General features: G+C 52.5%; 1 pseudogene; it reads left to right on the top strand.

Moving 5' to 3' along the window:
• Positions 1–2,584: 2,584 nt before the first annotated feature.
• Positions 2,585–3,864, top strand: LOC144163789 (uncharacterized; annotated as a pseudogene).
• Positions 3,865–5,843: the final 1,979 nt, after the last annotated feature.

Here is a 5,843-nt window from a genome sequence, read left to right as displayed (position 1 = left end):
ACGGCTGCATACATGGTCCTCCAGCTTGCCCCCCCGGGCCTGCATGGTTCGACTAGACCCATTCTGCATACCAGAACGGTTTGTTTGCGCATCGGTAAAGTCATGAATACCAGAACCCCAGCCCAGACCCCGGTTCCCCTGTTGCGGGGTCTTGCAGACTGAGACTGTCTACCTGCTTTCTGTGCGATGTTTGGCCCTATACAGAGTCCATTAACAGTGTGCATGATTGTTGGGGGTCATTGTCGAGTCAGAGATACCACTGTCGTTGGGTCATCACATGCACATGTTGCTTCGTGGTTCTTGCTGCCCTCTGTCTCTGCCCATTTTTCCCCACCTTGCTCAGGGCCAGCATCATCATGGACCAGACTGGACCAGCAACCCAACAGCCTCCGGAGGCCGACCCTTGCTCCGAGTCTGGGTACACCCCTCCCGAGGGCAAGCAGCCACTACGCACCGGCAACACAATCACGGTCTTCTTTCCTGCCCCATCTACATTCGACTGCACGGAGGAGGGATGCAAGGCCAGCTACTCCCCTGCAGCTTGGACCGCAAGGCGACAATCTCTGCAACGCCACCTCGAGAGGGAACACGGCGTCCGAATCGGTGAGACGGTCAACCGATGCTCACTTTGCGACTCAACATTGGGGACATGACCAACCGCACACAGTTGCCGCGCCGGAGGCACACTGAACGCTTTGCCAACAAGACAGCGTCACGGTTGCGCGGAATGCTCGATGTCATTTCCCTCCCGCAAGGGATTGGACAATCACACCCAATGGCATCTCCGCGAGCAGACCAGACAAATGCGCTCCGCGCAACCACACCAGCCGCAGCAGCAGCAGCTGCATACCTCACTTGATCACACGACCGATCGGCAGGACTCCCAACACCCTGAGCCCCCCCAGCAAGAAAACGATGACGTCACACGCTCTCCGCATCCCCTTGTGATCGATAGCCAACAGTTAGGTAGTCCAGAGACACAGCTGATGCCCAGAACGCCGTTACTCACTGCCACTCCCACACCTACCTCAAGCACGCCGGCAACCCCTGCCTCTTTCCCCACGGCAGAACATGATGACGACTGTCCGCCGTTGTCGCTTGAAGGGGACGGTGAGGAGGAGACATCACAAACCTCAAAACAGGACTCTGCCACCGACCCCATCACACTGCAGGAGGTCAGCCCGGAAGAGGACGTCCTGGCGCCCTACGTTGCACAGTTACGGCGTTTGCGAGGCCAGCCTGCATCTGATGAGGCGTGGGCACACTTTGAGGCAATTTTGGAATCTGCCATTACTGCGGCATCGAAAGCTGTCCGCCTCCCTATAGTGCCGCCAGAGGGAAGACCGTGTCACCAAGTAAACGCCGAGAACCCCCAGCAAATCCAGAAGCTATACAGGCGAAACAGGCGACGGGCTGTGCGCCTGATTGTGGAGGGTCAACATGCCATGTGCCCAATTCCAGTCCCCACCCTCGAAGAGCACTTCTCCGCTGTCTGGGCTCCCAGGGAGGTCAACACCTCCATTTTTCGACGCAAAGGGCAGGCCGACAGCGAGGTGTGCATGGCAGTATTGACCGCCGAGGAAGCAGCCGGAAGGCTAAGGAGGTGTGAGAACACAACGCCAGGCGAAGACCGGCTTACGTATGAACACTGGAGGAGTGTTGATCCCGAAGGCAACTTTCTCGCAGCAGTATTCAACATCTACCTTCATCACCGCCGTATACCAGATGTTTGGCGGCGGTCAAGAAAAGTGCTCATCCACAAGAAGGGGGAAAAAACTGACCCCACAAACTGGCGGCCAGTTGCCTTAGGATGCACCATTGCGAAGTTGTACGTCAGCTGCCTGTCCTCTAGGATGCAGCAATGGGTGTGTGATGAGGATGTACTCTGCCAGTGCCAGAAGGGCTTCCTTCCATTCGATGGGGTTTACGAACACAACTTCATCTTGCAAGAGCGGTTAGACGCGGCGAAAACCGGAGGGAGCGACATCTGCGTGGCGTTCTTGGATTTTGCGAACGCATTCGGATCGGTAGCACACAATGCGATCGCTGATGCTGTACGCTATGCCGGTGCCTGGGAAGCCTTCACGGCCATAGTCGAAGACCTCTACCGAGCAAATACGACAACCATCATGGCTGAAGGAGGGTTCACTGATCCATTACCATTGCTGCCGGCATCCGACAGGGGTGACCCCTCAGCGGATTGCTGTTCAACATGGTCATTGATCCCATCATACGCGCAGTCCAAGGCGGTGCTGGAAGGCATGCTATTCTCGCATACGCTGACGATCTCACGCCTATAGCTAACGACTGTGCCACTCTGCAGATGAGGATTAACACCATTTCAACGTTATCTGAGCAGCTCGGATTGTCTCTCAACCCAGCCAAATGTCGTTCGCTGCATATTTCCGGGAAGACACCAGTAGGCACCCGCCCAACACCCTTTACCATACGAGATACAGCCATTCCTCGATTAGATGATTTTGAAGATCACAAGTTCCTCGGTCATCCTGTTGGGTTGCGCGTACTACCGCCGGAGTCCACGCTACACGACGCAATCAATCTGGGCAAGAGAATCCTGACGTCGATGCTTGCGCCTTGGCAGCGCATAGATGCCCTAAAAACATTCCTGTTCCCTGTACTCAATTTTGAAATGCGAATGGGCACCACTGGGAAGGACAGCTGGAGGAAGCTCGACGACGCGCTTCGACCTCTAATCAAGCGCACTCTCTAGGTACCAGCCAACGCCACCAACGACTACCTGTACGGAAGTGCCGACAAAGGTGCCGCCGGAATCCCAGTAGCCGCAGAAGTAAGCGACGCATGTCGTATTGACAACGCGTTTAAGCTACTGTCGTCTGCCGACGCTGAGGTACGGCAGATCGCCTTAGATGCAGTCTCGCAGATTACATCAAAACGCCTTAGGAGAGCCGCAACCACTGAGGATGTGGAAGCATATTTATCGGGCGAGACCGAGGGCGATTTCAGAGCAACTTCTACGCAGGTACAGTCCGTTTGGACCGAGGCCCGTAAGGCCTCTCGACGCCTCGGGGTCACCTGGACTCTACAAGCTGACGGGCGTACATCCAGTGTGGTGGGGATTCCTTGGCCCCTCGCCACCGGCGGAAGGTTGTCCGCACGCTCCGCCAGATCCAGACGGCTGTCCACGATGCCTCTCTTCAGCAACGCCCGAACCAAGGCAAGACTATCGAGTGCATCGCAGCTGACCGGGCAAGCTGCCACTTCCTAAGGTCAGGGAAGTACACGAGGTTCTGCGACTGGCGATTCATCCACAGAGCCCTCCTTAAGCTCCTACCCTTAAATGGCGCTCGACCTTGGGCCCCTGCCACTGACCAACGGTGCAGGAGATGTGGGCACAATCTAGAAACTCTACCACATGTCCTGAACCACTGCATGGTGCAGAGCAAGGCCTTGACTGATCGCCAAAACAACATTGTCAAGCGAGTGAAGACTGCAGCACAGGGGCGGTTCACAGTGACCCACGAAAATCGGCAGGTGGGAGATTCCACTCTCCGCCCCGATCTCGTTCTCGCCCGTGGTGAGGAGGCAATCGTGCTGGATTTTTGTGTGCCATTTGAAAACCGCATGACCTCTCTTCATCACGCCCGCAGCAGGAAAGTTGAGAACTACCAGCCCATCAAGCAGTATCTCCAACGACGCTAACAAAAGGTCACCGTGGACGCGATCGTGGTTGGTGCCCTTGGATGTTGGGATGCCGCCAACGAAAAGCTGCTACGCCGCCTCTGCTCCCGCCGCTACCTGAGACTAATGAAGAGACTAATAGTCAGCGAAACTATTGCGGCATCCAGAGATATCTATGCGCAGCACGTGTCTGGTACAGCATAACCTCTCTGTGGTCGCTTGACGATCACACCCACGTGCAGCTCTCCCAGGGTTTTTACTTCCCCTCTCTCTTCTGATTATGCAAACACTTTGTGTTTGTTTGATTGCTCGACCGCTGCTCAGCTATGTTATCCGTAATTGTTATGTTTGTTTCTTTTTTTCTTTTTTTAACTTCGTTATTCTGATTTGCATGTGAATTCGATTACTGATTTCTTAACGTTTTCCTTTTTTTTAACTACCTGTGTCAATACTTTTTCTGATGTTATGTTTAGTGTTATATGACGTACTTATATGTTATATCAGCGACTATATGCCTGTGTAAAGTGTACTAAGCATTTGAATAAATATCTCTCGCAGCTCGGTAAGTGTGTCGTTTGCACCACCATGCAAAGTCCGGAGATGGGCATCAGTGACTACCAGTTCTGCGAAAGGATGTTGCGAAAGTAGCAAAAGTGGGTGCTTCACGTCTGGTGTGTCCTCTAAAAAGAGGGGCCTCCCTCCTACAGAACATCCGGTGGAGTCCAGCAAGCGGTCAAATTTTGATGTCTCACTCTTTTGCCGGGATTGCGGATTTGCCTCGCTGTAAGCTTCCTCCTGCACCGTTCTAATGCAGTACACTTCGGATGTTATTACTTCCTCGAACTTAGTAGACAACCTGGTAGCGGAAGATCCTCTAGCCTTGGCTATAAACTGAAACACCCAGGCCATTACGCGGAAAACGCGCCCAAGTCGGCTGTAACGTGATAACTCCAGCATAGGTATTAAGAATGGCACATGCAAAATTTTCACGTCTTTCTTAAGTTCCAGGTCTACCTCACTTGGGAACAAAACGGGGTTTTGTGGGTGACGCGGCCCATCGTGACTGCCCTTTACAAGCCATAATGGCCCACACCACCACAATTTATCTGTTGACAGGTAGCTGAGGGTTGCTCCCCGTGTAAGGCGAACAGCCGGGTTCGCCTATCCAGGGCAATTCCTCCACTATGTCTTCTCCTTGCAACTCTGAACCTTTGCGACTCGATTTTGAACAGTCGTTCCACTATGCCTGATTTGCACGCAACCAATGAAGGTGAATTGAAGAGTCCGTGCGGTACACTATTTGGCTAACCTCAAGCAAATTATAAAACGTTTTTAGAAATGTTGCGATCCTGGATCCGAGATGTGCTGCCATAATTTGGAGCCGTTGTACGTTCACAGTCTCAGGTACGCACCAGCACCATAAGCGCATTGGCTTGCGTGGCAAAAAAATAGAGCTGTAGAGATATTGGCAGAACACAACGTACCTGTCGACAGTTATACCTCCAAGCTGGGCAACTCACATCGCCAACTCTTCCACTGTTTCTCTAAATCACTTGGTAAATCATCTTCTCTACCCATGTCTTGTTGCCATAGGCCTTGGAAAATTAATTTTGGTTCACTCGTGAAAAGAGGAAGCAAGCCTACCGGGTAAAATATTCGGTCTACCACTTGAAGAACATCCATTTTGAAATCACTTTTATTTGTAGGAGAATCATTGTTTAGGGTTCGTGGTGACAGTTACGACATCCTTTTCTGAATTCCAAAGAAGACCAAGAATTGTGACAGCTTCCGAAGAGGGGCATCTTGCACGCGCCAGGAAGAGCTTACGTAAGTACTCCGGGTTCAAAAACCACTTCCTTAAGTTCATGCCACCAGCTTCAATCATGCCCTTCGCTTCATAAAACAGCATTACAGCTTCTCTGTACTTGGGTGCTCCAACAAGAAGGTCGTCCCCATAAAATGACTGTGACAGTAGATCGGCTGCCCCAGCAATTGGTCCTTTGACTGTCTTCAAATGATGTTGAAGCGTGGCATTGAGAAGGAGTGAAGTAGCTATTGTACCGATTGGGAGTCTGGCAATCCTCGATTCTTCCATTGCAGGTTCGGGTTCGTCTTTTTTTGGTAGCCTCCTAAACCAGAGGAAGCTCAGAGCATCCCGGTCCTCTTCCGAGACACTGATCTGG

This window comes from Haemaphysalis longicornis, unplaced genomic scaffold, assembly GCF_048455015.1.
Source record: "Haemaphysalis longicornis isolate Haplotype H1 unplaced genomic scaffold, Haemaphysalis longicornis Haplotype H1 scaffold_13, whole genome shotgun sequence".
Lineage (NCBI taxonomy): Eukaryota > Metazoa > Arthropoda > Arachnida > Ixodida > Ixodidae > Haemaphysalis > Haemaphysalis longicornis.
This window is presented reverse-complemented; position numbering and strand designations above follow the sequence as displayed.